The sequence below is a fragment of the Marmota marmota genome, unplaced genomic scaffold (genome assembly GCF_001458135.2).
Source record: "Marmota marmota marmota unplaced genomic scaffold, marMar, whole genome shotgun sequence".
NCBI lineage: Eukaryota > Metazoa > Chordata > Mammalia > Rodentia > Sciuridae > Marmota > Marmota marmota.
In genome coordinates, this window is record NW_025999842.1 from 62,975,217 (window position 1) to 62,996,883 (window position 21,667).

General features: G+C 39.9%; 1 protein-coding gene and 1 pseudogene across 1 annotated transcript in view; both read left to right on the forward strand.

Annotated features, from left to right (window-relative positions):
- Positions 1–21,667, forward strand: part of Sash1 (SAM and SH3 domain containing 1) — an 899,535-nt gene that overhangs the window by 552,454 nt on the left and 325,414 nt on the right. The gene's annotated exons all lie outside the window — the stretch shown is intronic.
- On the forward strand, positions 16,006–21,403 carry LOC125615523 (annotated as a pseudogene).

A 21,667-nucleotide genomic window follows, 5' to 3' on the forward strand; every position in this document is an offset into this window, starting at 1 on the left:
GCAAAATTCCTCATTGGCAACCTTCCATAACAAATATTGTCCTCCATTTAGCACAGATTTACACATGCTAGCCCACATCTGCTGGCATCATGTCCAAGTTAGTAATGGACTCGACCATGCTTACCGTGAAGGGTGCTTGGGGACCATAGGTTGTTACAGCCTCCTTTAACTGCTGCACTGTTTTAAAATCTAAAGCACGGTGAATTTGCTGCCCTCCTACCTGTTCAAGTACAGTGCATGCTAATCTTTGAGGTCCTATCTCAGGATCCCATTTATCAACTACGGGGTTTTAGGGCCACTCAGCTGTCTCCGTAGGTGGGGCTGTTAGTTGAATTACGCCCTCTGGTGATAAAATGGAGTTAGTAACAGCCTCCTGTTGTGGCCTTTTTTTCCTAATAACCCCTTTTCCTTTAAATTTTCTTCCTCTGTCTGACTAGCTCGAGAGACCTTCTCTTTTGCTTGATCTAAAATTTGTTTCTCCATGGTCTGAACCTCTAACAATTTACTTAACACCTTTTTGGTTTGTTTTTACTAATTTCTAATCTACTATAAAGATAACACAACCCAATAAGATAACACAAAACAAAACCGAAACTGAATGAAACAAACGGAATAAAAAATTGTTGTATCAATTTTCTCTTCCTCAGGGCCGACAAACTTCAAACCTTTAGCCAACCATTTTTCCCAGTTTGCCTGAGAAATTTCTAGGGATAGGCAGCTTGAAACAAAAACAAAATAAATCAAAACAAGAACACATTGTTTTTGGAAATGGTCACCCATTCTCTCGCCTTCCCTCAGGGGCGAGCAATTTCACTTACCTCTAAGCTTTAGACGTTCCCTGTCCGAGCCACCAATTGCCGCAGTCTAGCTGGGCACAAAATCACGAGCCACTCACAGCCTTGTAGATTCAAACAGCAATTCTTTATTCCCGAACTCACACCGGCACTTTACAAGCACGTTCTGGGGCAAAATCCACACTTCCACTGGGCTCTGCATCCCAAAATACTCTCTGAATCCCGCGAGAACTCAACGGGAACTCAAGGAGCGGGCAGGCGCTTGAGGCAGCAGGATACGCCCTATTCCCAGCAGGGTCCACCTTAAACCTGGAACCGCCCTAAACCCAAGGAGCGGGATACTCCCTATTCCCAGCAGGATACACCCTAAACCTGGACCCACCCTAATCCAGCAGGATCCTCCCTAAACCCGATCCACCCTGGTCCTTGAGCAGGGTCACCTTACTCAAACATTCATGCAATGTCACTGCAAATGACCTGGGTCCAAAGGCAAGCCCATTTCCACAATGGAGAGTCCTTCCTCTAAGCAACATGTAGGCTGACAAAGAAATTGCCATGCGTCATTCCTACTTGGCAATGGCTCTCAGCATGCTCACTATGACCTCATGTGGTAAAAGGAGCAAGGGAGCACCTGGCGCCCTTTTATAAAGGCAGGGACCCATTTGCAAGTGTTTCACCATCCTGCCTCTCAAAGGCCCCACTCCTAATACCATCACCTGGGGGATTAGGTTTCAATATGTTCATTTTAGAGGGACACAGGGTTCAGCCTATAGTACCCTACTACATATATTATGCAGATTATTCTGTCACTAAAAGGTTTAAATATTCGCCAGGTGATTAGCTATGGGAGATCTTAGACACCAAAGAGCATTGGTAATAATAGGTTTCTAGGTTTGCCATTTCTCTGCAAATAGTGATCTTTACAGCCTTCTGCTTGGTTACCTGTGTCCAGAGAGGTGGGAAGTGGCCTTGACCTTCTCTAGAAGAACCGCTTTGCATGTCAACCACTTGTAATTGTAATGAAGCACTTAGTACCCTGTTTCCCTGTCTGAAACACCAAGGTTTAAGCTTCTTCCTTGGTAAATGTGAATCATTATTTACCTTGTGTGACTGGAAGAGCTCTAATTCATTTCCTGTGGTACTAAGCTTGTTTCTTTTTAATAATTACATTCAATGCTCCCTTTCAGAAATGTATGTTGAATTTTTATGTTGTACTCCCTATCATTAAACAAGGATCTGTTCTGATGGGCAGCATCCCAGCTTTGAATGCTTCCATTGGTCATCTGTGTCCAGTAGCAAAATGGAAGGAACCTTGCCCCCAGGATCACACAGCTAAATGTGACTATCAGGTCTTGAGCTGATTTTTAAGCAGAGGTTAAACCACAGCCCTCTTTCCAGGGGCATTATATGTCACTCCTACCATGATTCATCACTGTTCAAGGAAAATGCACAGAAGCTTTGTCCTCAAGCTTCAGGGTCAAGGGCTTTGGGTTTCCCTTTGTCTCCCACCCACTTAGACAAGTCTCACACTGCTCTTGTCCCCCCCCCCCAAGAAAAAAGCAAAAGTGGGTTCTTTTAAGAGTTGGAATTTCTGCAGAGACATGTGCCATCTAGATTTAAAGCATAGCTTCTCTTTTCCTAATAGCTATAATAACAAAATAATGGTGAAATTGTTTGGGTGCACAATTTCCCAGCTTATTATCATCACCCCTGAAGGACACCGTTCCTCTGGTCTGACCTAGAGTCACTTAGTAACCCAAGTTGCTCCTGAAAGTAGCTGGAGGCATCGGGAGGTGGGGCTCAACCAGCTCCTGGTCTCCAGCCATCACACATGGGCGGCTTTGGTCCATAGCACGGCTAGGAAGGCCTCTGAGTGCAAAGGGATTGCATAAAAACAATTTCTTTCCTGCCCTGAGACCCTGGCATTCGTAGAGTCATTGCTACTTTTCGGCTCTTGCTCCTCTTTTTATTTACATGTGGGAAAAAAAAACAATTAAAAGTTGGTTGACCTTCCGGATCAGGGACGAGGACACAGTGGAAGCAGTACTGAATTTAATTTAATGTTCTGTAACAAACAAGGGGGAAAGATATAGAGATACTGATTTTTGAGAGAAATGTTAATTATCTAAAGCTTAATTACAGATAACATCATGAGAAGAATACATAAAAGGCTTGAAATGCAGCCAAAGCATTTCCCTAAGAACATTAAAAAATGATTGTTGTTTACAATTCACAAATGGCACAGGCATAAAGCTGAGATGGGAAAAACAGAGGCAAGTTTGAAGTAAGAGCAAGAGTTGCTATTTTAAAACCAGTTCAGCAGAGCAGTGATAGGATTTGGAGCAGGTTCATGTTGTAAGAGTAAATGAGACTCTGCACGTTTTCCCTTTAAAATAAAAATTAGCAGATTTCTGGCAAGCACATTGACATAAAATTCTAGGAGACAACACAACCCAAATAAAAATAAATAATTTATGAGGTCTTAGAGTGGGAATTACAAACAAAATAGAACTCACAGACATTTATCTCCATGTAAGTACAATAGAAATAAAGGAAAGACAACATTTTTATGTTCCTGTCACTTCATTACTGAATCCAGCGATAGGAAAATCTAGCTTTTCACTCAAACTTAATTTTCATTCTGTGCTGCAAAGAATGGCTTACATTTATCTAGTCTATTCCTTCGAAAGTTTTTTTTGTCTTTTTTTTTTTTTTTTTTTTACAAGTGGTGTCTATTAATGTCCCATTACCTTTAAAGGTGAGTTTTGAAATAATGGGTTGTAGCACTTTGGAAAGAAGTTTGCTTTTAAGGAAGTTTGAGAAAATAAGTACCATGTGGTTCTAATTAGCCTGAAACCAATGAGATAGATGTTCTTGGGAAGGACAGAAGTTCTTGGGTTCAGGGCTTTGGGGTACAAGCCAGAGCTCCCCGTCCTGGCCAGTTGGGTTCCCGTGGTGTTATATTAGATGATACAGGACAGGGGCATAGGGTGCTTGGGAAAATAGTGTTGCATTCAGAGATCTCAACAGATCAGAAGAATGAAGATATGAGATGTGTGTGTGGGGGGGAGGGGATTTGTGTGTCTATCTTTGGATGATTAGCAGGAGAGAACAGCATTTACAAAGGGGAAGGATGGTGAGACTCTTGGGAAGATTAATTCACATATTTACCGAGATGATGATTAGAGAAGCAATGATAATAATTTTCTGAGTTTAGGCATGATAAATGTTGAATGAATGAGAGAGATCCGAGGGGTGTATTGATAAGAGCTATTGAAGAGGGGCTCTATCCTGTTCCTTTGTATAGTTTTCCCCTTCCCTTTTTAAAAATCGAGGTTAAATTCATCTCCCATAAAATTAACCATTTAAAGATGAACAATTCAATGGCTTTTATAGTGTTGTGCGGTCGCCCCTTCTAGCTAGTTGCTAGTTCGAAAATATTGTCATCCTTCCAAAATACAGCCTCATACACCTTAAGGAGGGGCTCCCCATGCCCTTCCTCTCCAGCCCTACAACCACCAGTCCTCTTTCTGCTTTGTTGATTTGTCTATTCTGGATATTTTATATAAATGGGATCATACAATATGTGAATTTTTGTGTCTAGCTTCTCAGCTTAGCATTCTATTTTCAAAGTTTATCTATACTTTTATTGATACATGTAGCATGTATCAATATTTTCTTCTTTTTATGGCTGAGTAATGTTCCATTTTATTTATATACCATTATTTTTCTTGTCTACCACTTTTTGGATGGGCATTTAGGTTTTTCCATTTGGCTATTGTGAATAGTGAAACTAAACTTTCAAGACTGTGTTAATAAATGCCATTCGAGTTTAGGGTTGCAGAATCAAATGGGGGCGGAAATAAAGGCATTTAAACCATTTTTTCTAATGAACAGGGTCTTTAATTTAGAAGGTTTTCTGCCTTATAAAGGGGGGGGGGTAGAATCCCTTATATCACTTGAATCTTGAAATAGACTCTATGTGGGTAGAATACCATGCTTGTGGGAGGGGCAGGGGAGCAGGTGGCAGACTAGACTTCAGTGACTGTCACAGGAATCTTCACAAGGAGGCTTCATTCAGCAGAATCACTGCACTCGCCTTCATCAGGGGTCCCAGTGACCAAAGCCCTCACAAAACTGTCCCAACAATGCTGCTGCTATCACAGGAGTGGGGAAGAGCCCTTGCCCCACCCCTGCCATAGCCCCCACCAAAATGCCAAGAGAGGTTGATTCTTCCCATTTTTGCAGATTCATCTTGAGGAGCCAGGGCTTCCTGAAGCCCAGTCCTCAGACTCCCCCATCCCCCCCCCCCGCCCCCGGCCCCTCTTCCCAGTGAACCAGCAGGGCCCTAGGAGAACTCAGAGAAGTCTTCCTGGAGGAAACTTCTGTTTCTCCTGGGCATCTCCACAGGGTGAGGCCACCCACTGCTTTTATTAACTTATCATTTTATTCTAGGGTGGACCTAGAACAATTGTATATATTTGTGGGGTGTAATGTGCTGTTCCTACGCACAGATGCACCTTGGAAGAGCTGAATCTGGCTAATTAGCATATCCATCATCTCATGGACTTATCATTTCTTTGCTTCCATTTATTATTTGTTTGTTTGTTTGTTTGTTTATTTATTTTTGGTACTGGGATTTAACCTAGGGGCACTTAACATCTGAGCCACATTCTCAGCACTCCCCGCCTTTTATTTTTTGAGACAGGGTCTCACTAAGTTGCTTAGAGCCTTACTAAGTTACTGAGGTTGGCCTTGAATTTGTGATCCTCCTACTTCAACTTTCCCACTCACTGGGATTACAGGTATGCACCATGGAGCCCCACTCTCCATTTATTTTTAATGGAGAGTTCATCCAAGTTTTTCCAAAGCCACCATCTCAGACCCCACATAGGGTTCCCAGCAGCCTGCCCTAGTGCCTGCACTCCATCAGCAGGTACGTGGAACTGACTGCCAGTTTCCAGTTCCCACCAGACTAGCTCTCATGGCTTCAGAGTCTTTGCATATTGTGAAACCATTTCCAGTGTGCTACAGATAAAATTTTTAGTCTAATTTCATATATATCCATTTTTTTCTATGGTGAAAAAAATTTTATTGAAGAAAAGCTAAATTTTATTTTGTTTTTGGTACCAAGATGGAACTCCAGCAATGCTTTAGCACCAAACCACATCTTTAGTCCTTTTTCTTTTTGAGACAGGGTCTAAGTTTCTGAGGCTGATCTCAAACTTGAGATCCTCCTGCCTCAGCCTCCCAAGTGGCTGGGATTATGAGAGTGCACCTGCACCTAGTGAAGGAAAGCTAAATGATAGGAAGATCAACATCTCTGTATCTTAAGCAACACCCTCCGATTTTAGCATAAACACCTAAATTTAAAATAAGTTAAGAATTTATATAAATTATTAAAAATAAATTTTAAGTGAAATAAAGAATTTAACATTTTAAAGTAGATTTCAGAGGAAGGCATTGACCCCTGGAGTAGGACAGCTGCTGACAAAATCTGATGGACCTGGACCTGGGTACCCCTCCTGAAATCTAGCTACAGCTGCTCTTTAGTGTTGAGGTTTATTTCCTCCCGTGGGGAGGGAAAAAAAATTCCCCTGAGCTTGATTCTGAAGCACAGGTTGGATGCTGGTGACTTGGTTGTAACCTGAGAGCAGACACATGGGCCAATCACTTAGCAGCTCTTTCTCTTACAGTGTCTCCTTGGCAAGTGATTACTGAGTGTGTCACAGTCTTTGGGGGTTGGTAACTAGTCACTCTGTACCTTTGATTTTCCCAGGCAATTATAAACCATTGAGTTTTGGGTTTTGTTTACTTGGAAGGTTTTCCAGTATATAACAGAAGTGAGTCACAGAGGGCTGGAATGACTTGCTCCTGATACAGGCACAGAGGCAGGAACTAACTGGGATTTATCATGTAACTATGACCATTTGCAAATGCTAAAAAGCAGAAGCCATTTTTCATCAATTCCAAAATCAGACTGCTTTTGTCAAGAAATTGTCACCTACGCCTGAGTTAGAATTACCTAGAAAAGTGAACCATCAGGCTCCTACTTTCTGATTCAGAGTTGTAAAAAAGCTGGGGATGGATCCCTCTGACCCAGCGCTTTGGAGGTCACGTAACTGAAACATATAGTGTTACTTACTTTGTGAAAATTACTGATTTGTCTTCTAGAAAGAAATGAATGAACCTGCATGGATTACTCAGAAAAGGCAGCACAGTGCAGGTTGTGCTTGCTGTAATCTGGAAATTGATTCAGATTAAACCCTGGTGACAGCACAACATTGTTTCAAATGTGGAAATAAAAGAAGACCAAATGAGAACAGGCCAAAGCTATTTAAATATCTAGGAGCTTGTGATAGCCAGGGAATCAGCTATACCACTTAGCAGAGACTGAGAGGCAGGTGGGATGAGACAGGTTTCAAGTATGTCCTGATTGGAGGGTATTGGCCTGGGGAAGCTGGAGACACTAACTAGAATTTTGGGAACGTCCTGAGTACTGTAGTTTGAATAAATGTTCCTCACAGGCCTGTGTGTTAAAGGCTCGGTCACTATGGCACTATCAGGAGCTGATCAAAACTTCAAGAGGTCTCTGGAGCATAGAGGGAGGAAGTTAGGTCATTCCAGGTGTGGCCTCAAATGGAATATTGAGAACCTGGTCCCTTCTTGTCTCTCTTTGCTTCTGAGCTACCTTGAGGTAAGCAGCTTCCTCTGCCACATGCTCCCACCATGATGCACTGCTTTGGCACAGGCCCCAAAGCAAAAGGCCAACCACCATGGACTGAATCTTGAGCCATGACTTTTATTAAGTTGATTTATCTCAAGTATTTTGTTACAGTAAAGGAAAGCTCTCTAATACACCATGTGATTAGCTAGGAATATGCATCAGGCTTTCTCTAATTGTCCTAAATAGAATGTAAGGATGGAAATAAGGGAAATTGTCAGCTCTTTAAATTGTGGACACATAGGGTTGATTGTTAGAGAGGTTATTGTTTGGATTTCTGGATTTTTGGTAGAGAAAATGGTCTTGCTTTCCACAAGATTGATTTCTAGATAGCAAATTACCTTCCTGAGCTGGTTATTGTAGATAACATGTTGATTTCCTGGGCTCGTTGCTACAGATCATGGTGCAGAGCTCTATTTTTATATGTGACCTGGCCACTGTCCATTTTGTCTATTTATCATTCAGTTTCTTGCCATCAAACTGAGCTGACAAGTGCTCACTTACTTTTCTGAGGGGCACCCACACCCAGGACTTATGTGCATGTTCAGCCTTTCCAGTGACTGGGAGTAGGTTCTGCCATAGCTGGTCCCACGGAAGGTGTCTCCACTGGTGTCTGGGTGAGATTATAAACAGGGACTTCCTCACTCACAAGCTGAGCTGTAACTTCACTGCTCAGCCTGGCCCAGGCCACCAAGCCTAAGCCCCATAAGTACCTTTGACATAAGTGGCTTAGACTTCTTCACAGAATTCTACTTGGTGACATGTATTGACTTCTTACTGTATACCAGACATCGTCACAAATATTTAAATAGATTTTCCCAATGACTCTTCACCATAAAACTATGACATTGATACAATTATTTCCAACTCATAGATGATGGAACTGAGGCTAGGAAAGATTAAATAATGTGTCACATGACCAAGTCACATGACTAAGCAGTGGTAGGTCTGGAATTTGAACCCATGTGACTTTAATCATCTACACTGAACTACTCTGCTACCGTGAGAGGAAAAAGGAGGGAAAATGTACCTGTTTACATACCAAGCACCTGAGGGACAAGCTCGTCTGACAGTGCTTGGCTTAAGTAAGTAAAGGAGGTTGTGGAAGCTCCCTGAGGTCTCCAAGGGGGCAGGGGGCAGTGATCACCACTCAGAACTCTGAGCGCGTCCTGTGGGCCAGAAATAATTCCTGCCTTCAGAGGTTTTATTGGCTCGCAGGGGAGCCCAAAGTGGCATACAGGAGAACTATTATTGAAAAATTAAGTGTTATTATTTGTATGTATCATCAGTGAGTCAGGAATTAAGACACTAGAACGATAAAGGCAGAAAGAGGAGGATATTTAATGAGAAGGGAAAGGCCTAACCTGAGTTTGAAAGGGTAAGTGAATAGGCATGGCTGGAGATGAAGAATATTCCAGAAAGGGAAGCATGGTAAGGTCCTGTGGCTACCCTGAGTGACTCAAGGGCCTAAGAACAAGGGGGAGTGTGTGACCGTAAGGAGGGCCTGGCTGGGGATCATGACCTCAAGGACCTTGAAAGCCAAAAGAAACTGAAAATTAATACTTACCGATGTTTTCATTAGAATGTAATAAAAATCATGATTCAAGATCATTAATAATCTTTCGGTGGTCTAAAAAGGGATTAATAGGGAGAGACATGAGACCCAAAACCCATCTAGGATGCTGCTAGAGTAATAGAGGTGATGACACTCTGCATGGGGCCAAAAGAGATGATGAAGGCCACAGGCCTAGAAAGAAAAAAATGTCTGTTTTTTCTTGGATTAAAAAAAAAAAAAGCCTGATTTAAACTGCCTCTGCGGTTTGCAGCCAGAGAGATGAGAGAAGGTAGATGTTGAAGGACACTGGATAGTTAAAAATGATGAATTTAGGAGTAGAAAACATACTGTCAAGGTCCTTCCCAAGGGAGGTGCATCTGATAATGGCAAGATATATCTAGGACAGGCATTGCACAAAAATAAAGTTCCATTATCTATCTCTTTTTAATTGATTGTTTAAGTGAAACAAATCATAGTTATTGGACTATGTGTTTCCTAATAATATCTGTTTTACATTCATACAAATAGTTCATATAGAAATGAACTTCCCTCTTTCAAGGTTGGAACTACCCATGCAAAACTATCTGTGCATAATTTTTAATGTTTTAACTATAGTTCTGAAAGCCATTTGTGAGGTAGAGATGATTTTTATAGTGATCCACAATGCTTGACAAACTCAGAACTGTTTTTGAAAATTTTAGAGAAGATGAAAATCATATTTTAGAAAATCATTGAGTAACATGGAGAAATTTAGTGACATAGTAAATGAAAGTTAATGTTAAAAGGATGTCCTCTATGACGCCAACTTAAAATAAATAATTATATCAATAGCTGGAGGAAAGACTAAGGTGGGATCAACAAGCAAAGTGACGTCAGTACATCAACAGTGACTGTCTCTGAATGGGGAGGTCGAGGGGGACTTACAATTTCTTTTCTATATTTTCTTCATGACCAAACATACAGGAATCACATCTGATTCTCTTTATGAGAAATAAATTTTAACATAACCAAGATAAATCTTTAGATTTGGTATGAGGACAAAGAACAAAGTATTCCACACAGAACAGGTCAGAGTCCCCACTGTGTAACACCTGAGTGTCCCACAAGTTTTCTTTTAACTATAGCAGTAGTTACCACCACAATTATTTGGAAACCGTGGCCTTAGGAGTTTCTCACCTTCCTAGAAATTTCATGAAGCTTTAATTTTTTTCCTAAGTTTCTTCCTAATCCAAAATCAGCTTCTCTGCTGACATGAAAAGTGTCATTTCGGAATGAAAAACAAAAACTTATTTCACTTTTAGAAAATTAGACTTGGGCCTGGGGTTGCGGCTCAGTGGTAGTGTGCTTGCCTGGCCTGTGTAGGGCACCAAGTTCAATCCTCAGCACCTCATAAAAAATAAATAAATAAAATGAGGGTATTGTGTCCATCTACAACTAAAAAAGTAAAAGAAAATACAATTGGGCTTGTCAAATTTTTGGCCAAACCTTTGGGGTTAGTCAGAAACTTCATTCAATCCGTATGTGAACAGACCCAACTCTGCTTTTCCCCTGGGGCTCGCGTTCTGTCTCCACCCCGCCAACCCTGGTGTGGTACACCACACCCCCTCACCAGAGACCTTCCACCTTCCCCTTCCTCATGCCTCCTTTTTTTAATTTTTAAAATGGAAAAAAAAATTGTAGATGTTGTGGATCAGACAAGTGTTAACCTGAGACTCACTATTCTCAAGATGCATTTTAAAAAGACTAATAGCATGAAACCATTTGGAAAATCAAAACAGTAGAAATGTCTACATTTAACTTATTTTAGTCCTTCTCTTATAAAATCAATTTGTATTTAGTAGAGCCCTTTAAGAATTTTTTTTTACTTTACTCAAAGCTGGCAATAAGATAGAGATTATATTATCCAATGTTAAATTTATAGCATTGAGCATTTATATTATGAATTATTAAGTACAATACTAATAGGATCTGATTCTCTTGCCAGCATTTGATAAAAGTGTGATGTGGTAGAATGTTTTTCAAAGAGGCTCCTGTTAACTCGAAATAGTTTCAAAGGACAGCTCATTGCTAGTGGCACCAAACTGTCCCTTTTAAGTGGCCCCATAGATAAAAATTATGTTTATGCGTAAATGTTCCATTTCTTTAGTTAGTATTCATAGAATGGACACGATTGTGTTGTCTGCATTTTATGCCATGAGCATTTTCCAGTTTGCTAACATGTTTTTTTCATTTAGTTTTTGTATTTAACAAAGGAGTATCTGTAGGTAGTTTCCACAGATCAATAGTACTGTAAGCTTGATAAAGAAAACCAAGTATTTGCTACCCTTGTCTTTCCTCATCTTAATTTCCTACTCTTCAGAGAACCACATTCACCTCTTTTGGGTATTTACTCACATATGGGAACATAATATGTTTAACTGGATATATATTTATTAATTATAGGCATTATTTACTGACTTAGTTAGGACCCAATCTCATCCTCACACACACTACTTCTTGTAAAATTTCCAATGAAATTTCATTAGTTTTTACTTATAATAATATTATATTGTCACATGCTATAATTAGGTAAGTAATATTTACAGTTAAAGCATGTCATTTAATATAATTTTATTTCTGTTCAAATGGCTTTGTTTTCCCTGGAGTTAATAATTGCATTGGTCTCTTAACTTTGCATGTTTATTTGCTTAATTTCCTTTGTACTCATCACTAATTCAGTCCTAACTTTTCCAAAAAGAACTGCAAAAATTCTTCCTAATGTGGTCAGATCATCAGATAATCAAATAGCTTCCACATTTTTCTCTGGAAGCATTTCTTCTTTAATTACTTACTCTTTAATCTGAATCTACAAACAATGTTCATTCTGGAAGTTATCATTGTGATCACTCTGGGAATTTCCTTGTCTCTCCTTTGCCAAAGTTCTGTTTCCCAGATCCCCTATCTTTCTCTTCCTTGATTTACTCTCTCACTTTGATGGAGCACATTCTCCAGTAGCTTTCTAAGAATGGTTACATAGGTGGTGAATTTTTTATCACTTTTTTCCATTTAAGTATGATTTTTTTTATAATAACATTTAACCGATATTAGATTCTCAATAACAAATCACTTTCTCTAAGGGTCATTGAAGTCCCTACTCTATTTTTTCAAGTTTTGTAGTGATACTGTTTTTCAAGGCCATTCTGAGGCTCAGTTCCTTGTATATGATGTATCTTCTCTCTTCTCTTCTAAAGTTCCAGGAAGTGCTCTCTAAGACTTAAAACTTTACAATGATATGCTTTGGTATGGTTCTTTTTAAATTTACTGTGTTGTATAACTTGTAGACCCTTTTAATCTGAAGGTTCCTATTCTTCATAAATTCTTGGAATTTTTCATAGATGATTATTTATGAGATAAATTCCTTCTCTCTCCTTTATCTGGCTTTTTGAAAGCCCTGTTAGTTAGATACAAATTTGATGTATAGTACCATAATTTTCTTATCTCTTCTTCCCTATTTTTCATCCTTTAGCTTTTTATCTTTTTTTATTTTCTGGAAGATATACTACATCTTGTCTTCCAACTTTTCTATCAAAGTGTTTTTAAAATTTATTAATAGTTCTTCAGTTTCTTTTTTTTTAATTTTTTATTGTGGGTTGTTCAAAACATTACAAATTTCTTGACATATCATATTCCACACTTTGATTCAAGTGGGTTATGAACTCCCACCTTCACCCCATACAGTTTCTTTTTTAATCCCTAAGAGTGCTTCTCTTTCTCTTTCTTTCTTTCTTATTGAAACATTTATTTGAAAAAAAGAGAAGTAATAATAGTGGTTTTTAGCCCGTCCTCTTGGATAGGGAAAGTACACTCCCAGCCCTTGGCAGTAGGACAAGGTCTTTGACAACCATCCAGCCTTACTGGGTTTTGTTTATCTTGGTGCCCCCTCTATTGATGTAGGAAAGTTGGCCATGGGGTGAACTACCCTCTGGGAATGCAGTTCCGTAGCAGTTCAAGTCAGTATAGGTGTGTCGGTTACAACTGCACTCAGCTAATACTTGGCTAACAGTGGCTTAAACAAGCATGAATATTTTTTCCAGATAATTTTTCATTTTTTGAAATTAATAAATTCATTAACAATGGTGATTAAAATACCACTCAAAGTCAATTTAAACGAACTAGATTCTAAGAGGTTTTTTTTTTTATTTACTCCTTTATTCTTTCTTTCCTCTTCTTTATTCATTTATTTTTTAATGGATGCTCTTCTAACGTCATGAGGATTCATGGCAGATGTTCTGGAATCTTTTTCTGTTCCCTGAATTAATCTATTTCCTTGCAGTTTCATCTTATGTTCTGGGTTTTTCTCATAAACCCCATAATCCTTGCCAGAATAAAGTATGAGAATTCTGATCAGAAGCTTTTTGAGGACAAATAAATCTCAGATCTGGCCAGAAGAACTGGGCATTGCTTAGAAGACCCCACATCTTAATCAGGTTCCCTCACATAGCCTCCTCTTTTGCTGATCGGTAACCAGAGAAAATTCATATCTCAGGATGAATTTTCCAGAAGGGTCTTCCTGGAAGACATAACCCAGGTAACAGTGTTCTGAGAAACAACCAGGGCCTCTGGGATTCACCCTCTCCACTACCTCAGCTTCTGCTGGGGGGGTGAAGGGGAGGTGCCTGGCTTCACGAGCTGGAGGCCCGACTACAGCTTCTACAAAAACATTTAATTTTACCTCCAATTACCTCTAGCGAGTACCTGTTTCTGGGGTTCTGGGGTGCAAAACAGTTTCAATTGGACCTCCTCTGAAAGCCTTCAGCTTCAGCTTCTATGGTCCAGCATCTCTTATGTATATTCTCAATCTTTCTTAGCCCTGTGTACTTACAGCATTTTTATTACCTTTTTGGAGAGATTTAGACAGGGAGCAAGAATAAACACATATGTTAACCTAGCATAACTTCACTAAGTTCCTCCCTCTCTTGAGTTTATACTATTTATTTTCTACACCAGAATATCCTCAGGTTGCCTTCCATGTCAGACTTGTGTTCTGAGACAGATGAAGGAATATTCTCTGGAATAAAGAGATCCAGAGTCAAGAAATGGTGCATACCACCCATATGCCTCTTGCTACTTTCTTTTGTGGCATCTGAGATAGTACGGTCTTAATTCTGATTTAAAATTTTTCTGATTGCACTTATTATGTATCCCCAGCTATACTTTAAGCCTCCATGAAGTTGTGTACCATGCCACCTGTGTTTTCTATCATGTTTACTGTATCATATATTAACCTCTATTTAGATATCTGTCACTCCTGAATAGAATGTAAGCCCCATGGGCAGGGACTGTTTCTTATTCATCTTTGTACCCTCCGTGTCCCCAGCACCTGACAGACTAGTTAACATCACAGGGATCACAAAAGGTCCACTGGTGCGTGAGTCAGTGAAGGACAGGCTTTCATACAGCCCATAATCCCTTTTGCACCTCATACCTAGGGAGAGTCCAGAAAGCATAATCGCATATTCCCATAGGCGTATTTATGTGCTCCCAAGTGAAAATAATTTTATACTGAGAATTCTTCATACATGATTGGACAGAGACAGGGGTAGTGACTTAGGGAAAGGTCATAACTTCTCCTTGTCCCTCCTCCCCTGTGAATATGCCTGTCCCCAAGGACTATGTGCCTGGTCACTCAGACAGACACCCTGCAGTCCCCCCGACAGAGCTAGATGGTCTTCGTGCCACTCTGAAGGAGAGGAAGCATGTTTCTGGTTGTCCTAAAACTAAGAATGTATTTTTCCAAGCAAATAACTTTATAAATGGTGGTCATTTGTAGTAGAAATAGTATTATTACTAAAATATTTCAGGTTCAATATGAGTTAAATTGATTTTAGGGGTTACTCTTGGAAACCAATGGTCATTTCTTAAGTTGTTTCTGTGTGAAAATGTATTTTAAGTTCCAAGTGACTAAATTGTATATAAACTTCTGGAATATTTCTCATTCATATGATAGGCTGATTGTATTGTATTTATAGTCCATTTGGGGCTATAAGAACAAAAGGAAAATCAAATCAACTGGATAATACCACTACTGGGAGCAACAAATCTAAAGTAACAAAATAGTCTATAATATGGAATATCACATCAGAATAAAAATGAACATATTTTACAGTTTGTGATATTTGTGGGCTGGCCTGGTGTCTACAAGAAAGAATGTCTTATGAAATTGTATTGTATAGATCTAATGAGATTATGTTTGATTCTTTCCTAGGGCCTGAAATAGTATAACTTAGTTATAAGTCTAGAAAAATGATTAAATTTTCTGTGCTATACACCACCATTAAAGCAGTCTGAATAATTACTCAATGCATTTAAAAACAATCTTTTGAAGCTTTATGAGTGGATTGAGATTGGATTAGTGGTGGAAAATAGGAGCTAATTAATTAAAGTTTTCTTTGAATATTCTTTTTATTTTGAATATACTAATATTCAACTCAACATTTCAAAGAAAAATGAAGGTAGAATTTGGGACAGTCAGAATTGTGGGGAAACAAATACATACCACAAGGGGGCGCAATGGAGTCTTTGTTTTGTTCTGTTTTTATGTAGGAAAGAGGGTTATTGGTTTTCAAAATCAGTGTAGGAACAGAAGAAAAAGAAAACAAAAGCAGAGGAGTGTGCTATAGGAATAAAGTCTACAAAGAGAAATTTCTCCTAACATTAAAACCAACTTTCCAAAGGATATAACAATTTTATCTCAATTAAGCAGCCTCAGTATTTTTTACTTCACGCCCATAGATTAAAAAAATATATGTGTATAAATACACACACACAGAATGAATATTATTTATTTTGACAAAGACCCTAAAAATTCTTTTTAAGGCTATCATGAGATTATTAATGATAATCCTTTAAAATTTCAACAAATTTAGTTAATGATATTCTACATATATATTAAGGTATAATTGACAAAAATTACATATATTTGTGGTCATTCATATGATTTTTTGATATAAGTATATGTTGTTAAAGCTGTCAGAGCCACAAATTGATTTAATAGTTTATTTGAGCCAAACACTGTGCTAGGTACAAACTTTAGACTAAGGCTACATGGTTTAACACATTCTCCCCTAATCTGTTACTGCTGACGTACAAAAACTTGAATGATCTTCCAAATCAGTCATCTGCAATTATCAGTATTTGTCTTACTGAATACATTGTTTCCTAAGTAGTCCTAATACAGGACTTAATTTATATTGTATCTGCACTTTTAATTGAAAGAGATTTTGTGGTCTTCCTTTTTTTTAAGCTAGTTTGTTACCCAATTTACAAGTAAGGTAAACTTGATTAATGTTATTTAATAAATGAAGAAGAAAGACTAAAACACTGGATACTAATCAAGTATCTCTTTAAAAGTAAATGATAGATTTAAAAATATGAAAAGACTGTGACTCCCAGGATACTATAGAAACACAGAAACTCACAGCAGCTTGTCGCTGGTGGTAGTCATTAATATTTTTTCTTGGCAGCTCTAAGAATGCATTACTTACCATATTGGTTCTCAATCAGGGAAAAAAAATTTAAAGGATGCCCATAGACCACTATCTCATCTGGGGCTGATGTTTTCAAGTGTGGAACACAAAAACATTCAGCAGGGAACGTCCCCATCTTCCAAGCGGAGGTGGGAGCTGAGTCAGCTCCTGTCCCTGACCTTCGTGTGACCTCACACATCACCTTCCCCTCTCAGAAAACCTCTTTCTTCATTATTCATCTGCTTTGTCCCCGAGGTAAGGGTCAATTAAAAGATGAGGTTACCCGTGGGTAAGCACTTTGTAACGTGGGAGGGCATTTTGTTCCTTTTCATTATCATCACTGTCTTGACTCATTTCCTCTGGAGCCTTGGAAGGCGGGCGTCTGTGCAAGCCATGCACCCTACCAAGGGAGTTTCCCCTGGCTCACTTCCTGTCTGTGCCCTGGGTAACTCTGTGCACATCCTGTCTGGAAGGACAGACATGGGTCCATCAGGTGCCAAGCTCGGGGACCATCAGGCTCAAGTGGTTGCTTTTTTCTCTGCCCATCACTGATGCTGGGCAGAACGAGGTCATCATCGCTGATCATTCTTAGCTGCAGGTTATCTTGGCGCTCCCGCTTTGACGTGCAGATACATTCAGACCCTCGCCTTTCACCCATAGTTTTGATTATCACCTTGAATCAGGGAGATGAGAGAGAAGGAGGGAAAAGAGGCCTTACGAGAGGCTCTGGCAACAGCATATTCTCATCAAGGGTGTCCAGCTTTGCTGGGCTACCACTGACCGTCCCTCAGACTGATGAGTTCTGGAGAAGGTATTTGCTCTGAAGTGTGTCAGTAAAACATGGTAATTATTTTTCTTCAATGGAAAAAGGCAGTAAGTAGCACATGCTCACTCACCAGCATTAGAGCTTTTGCGCCTTGATCACAACAATAGATTGGGGCTGATTTCCTATTCTCAGGCAATCAGTGAAGGGAGGAGAGCGAGCCATTAGCAGGGGGTCCCAGTTGACCTTCAGCTAAATTATAGTTCCTTTCCCCCTCCTGCCTTTCCTCTAACAGAAGGGGGAGGGGGGAGAGTAGCTCTCTGCTAAAAAATAAAATAAAATAAAAAGGGAAAGGAAAAAGAAAGGAAACAGGTGCATGGCTAGAATGTCTAGCAAGGGGATATAATTGAAGGCAACAATAGCATTCTAAATCTGACAGCTGCTTTGGTTGTCCCACCCCTTTGTGTTCGTGAGTAGGAAAATAATTTGTTTGAGATATTCGTGTCAGAGATAAAATCAACAAATATTTGTGGGACTATAAATATATTGAATGTGACTTGCAACAGATAAAGTTTTTATTTTTTAATGTTTAAAAATCCCCAAATGTTAAGTGCAAAGATGCAGTCTAGTTAGGTATGGCATCCTAACATAGATCCTGGCAGTACCTTTGCCAAATAAAGCCCTGAGACCAAATGGCCATCAGCAGATTTCAAACACATATTTTTGACTCTTGCTGTGTCAAAGATGTGCTATCCAAAGAGAAGATGTAAATCAGAAATATCGAAAACCCAATTCAATGTCATCCCAAATAAATACCTCTCTGGTTGTGCAAATGAATACCAGTAAGTACAGTTTCAAACTTCAATAAAAGTACATTACTTTCCAATGACTGGTGTTGAAAATAAAGCAGCTGACAACTAGAGCCATTCGGGGAGATTGGATATTCCCTTGTTATAACTTTTGGAGCATTTTATGTCACTTGGGGAAACCTTAGAAGTGTTTTTCGGTGGTGCTCCAGAAGATGAATTTCTCTTAATAGCCTACCTCATTGTTATTACACGTGAGTTCAGCATGAGTAGTCGTGGAGGTTCTATAACTGCTAATAGCACTGGGTGCTAATGGTACTAGAGTTGCTCAGGTTAACATAAAAGCAGCTAGGTGAAGGCGTGGGACTAGCTGCAATTAATCTCAAGTAGAATCCAAAAAAGACAGAAGCCATAAACATCAACAAATGGCATTCTCCAGTTTATTCAAAGGAAGACAAATTGAGAATATTGTTTTATTAATTACAATATTTTTAACCGCAGTAGGGGGAATCCCCATGTAGTAAAGTGCTTGATGTCAGTCAACTTAGAATGTCTACCTTGTGATGCATTTTTCATATGATGATTATCTCAATGAACTTTCTAAATTTATTGCTAATGGTTGAACTCAAGCTATAGATAAAAGCAACCAATATTCAATACATTTTCATTAAAGGCACCATTTTTGTCTATATACAATGTTTGTTACATATAAATGTACATACATATGCTTGAGATATGAAATTTATGTGTATGGTCAAGTTATAAAGCAGAATAACTTTTGCACAGCAAAGGAAATAATCACAAGTTGAATAGACAGCCTACAGAATGAAAGAGAATCTTGGTAAATGAATCACCCAACAAAGGATTAATATCCAGAATATGTAAGGTACTCAGACAAATCAACAATACAAAAACCAAATAATTAGATTTTAAAATAGGCAAATGACCTGAATGAACACATTTCAAAAGCAAATGTACAAATGCCCCACAGATATATGAAAAAATACTCAGTATCACTAAGCATCGGGGAGGTGCAAATCAAAATCATGACGAGATATCACCTCACCCCAGTTAGAATGGCTATCCTCAAAAAGACAAAAAATAAATTCTGAAAAAGATGTGAAAGGGACTGTCATGCACTGTTGGGGAGAATGTAAATCAACGTAGCTGTTGTAGAAGACAGTATGGAGGTTCCTCAAAAAAGAAAAAAGAAATAGAACTACTATATAAACCAGCAATGCTACTACTGGGTATATTCAAAGGAAATAAATCAGTATGATGAAAAGATATCTGCACTTAAATGTTTATTGTACCATTATTCACACAGTCAAGATATGGAATCAACCCAGGTATCATTTGACAGATGAATGGATAAAAAAAAGTGTGGCATATATAAACAATGGAATGTTATTCAGCCAGTTAAAAGAATGAGGTTCTGTCATATACAGCAACGTTGCCAGAAACCATTAAGTAAGTTAAGTCACACACAGAAGAAAATATATAATATGTTCTCACTTATTATGTGTGGAAACTAAAAAGTTGGTCTCAGAATTAAAAAATAGAGTAGTGGAAGAGGAGAGATAGAGGGAAGATGGTTCTTGGGTGTGGGCATGCAGCTTCAGAGGAGGAAAAACTTGTAATGTTTTATACCATAGTAGGTTAACTCTTGGGCACCAGAATTAATCGTATATCTCAAAGTAGGTAGTAGAGGGGATTACAAAAATAAATGATAAATGTTTGAGGGGATGGATATATCAAATACCCTAATCTGATCATTACACATCGTGTACATGTATTGAAATGTCACTGTGTACCCCAGAAATATATTTAACTAGTCTGTGTGTATTAAATATATATGTATATATGAACACAAAAAGAAACCCAGAAATCTGTTATTCATCCTAAGAAAAACAACATCACAGCATTGAGAGCCCCACCCTCGTTCTCTGCAGAATCACCATGGCGGCTGGGACCCTGGACACATATCAGGATATGTGGCTCAAGTCCACGTGCTCTCCATACCACCCACTTCCACTTTGGCTAATCCAGCCGCACCCTTGAATTTCTCCACAAATTTCCTGCCGGCAAGTTTCTGGCATTTGAGGTGGTGATGGAGAGCCATGCCAGGCCTAGCAAGAGAGCCAGGAGGAGCTGCAGAGCAGGGCTCAGGGGCAGCAGCCCTGTGGTGTGGTGGGTGAGACCGTCCTGAGTGCTCCCTGCCTGGAGCTTCAGGCATCGCCACACGCAGGGCACCGAGCATGCAAAGGGGGAGGCACATTCTGGGGCTTCCAGGTGCTCACTTGAGACTCATGATGACTTTTCTGGTGACACTGGTTGACATCACAGTTGTTTGCACCCTGTTGTGACACTCTAAACAGGTCTTCAAGCCTTCTTTCTGCCAGGCTTTCCCAATACCAGCCATCTGTTCCTCACCTGCATCAACTAGCCCCAGTTCAGGGCTATCTTAGGGGAGATGAAATGCATGAGAAGATGACGAAGAAGTTTGCAGACAGTTGACCTCAAAAGGACCGCCTATGGAAGGGGAAGACTTCCTGGGAAGAGAAGCAGAAGCCTCAGGCCAGGCAGAAAGAGCAAGATAAGGCAGATGTGCCAGTTCCTGAAGAGGAGATGGTAAAATCGGAGTGGCCACTGGTTCTGAGCCCAAGGCCAGGGTGCCCTTCCCTTACCTGCCTAAAGGCACCTGTGTGTTGGATGAACCTAAGCTTAGGTACTCCGACAAGGGCACTGCCATAGTTTGGGGAGCACTGTGGTAAGGACGGCTGGCCTGCTTCCTGAGAGTTCACCCAGACCTTCATGAGCGGCAACCTCCTGGCTGGGATGTTTCAGTGATTGGACAGACTGAGGCACAACACCTCTGCCACCAGCCTCTAGCGAACAAGCAACAGCAGCTTCATTTCTGGAGTCCAAATCTTCCGAGGCCATCAGCTTGCCTTTCTGCTGAGTCCAGATTGACAGGTGAACATGAGACATATACAAGGCAGAAACTGGACCCTGGCCGCGAGGAGGCTCAGGTGCAGGTGTGAGAGTCCTCTGGTTGGGGCTGGGTGGGGGTTGCTTCCAGAACATGGGCATAGCTTCAACCAGGGCAAGACCTTCAAGTGAGCATCTCCCCATTCCTAGCTGCCTGCACCTACCTGCCCTTCAGAGAGCCAGAGTCATTAAAGGAAAGGAAACATTGAAAAAAGAAAGGAAACATCAATAGAACACTACCAGTTCTACTGAGGTCACCCGAAAGTGTCTTCTCTCTCTCTCTCTCTCTCTCTCTCTCCCCCCCCCCCAACACTGGGGATTGAGCCCAGGGCCTTGCACATGAAGTTCTCTACCGTGAAGCTCATTTCCAGCCTCCAGCTGTTTACATTTTATTTTGAGGCAGTATCTCACTAAGGTCACCTAGGCTGACCTTGTATTTACAGTGCTCCCTCTCATTCTCCCAAGCATCTGAGATTACAGGCAGGCCCCACACCACCAGCTCTTCTCCTTTCTTATCACTCCACTCAGC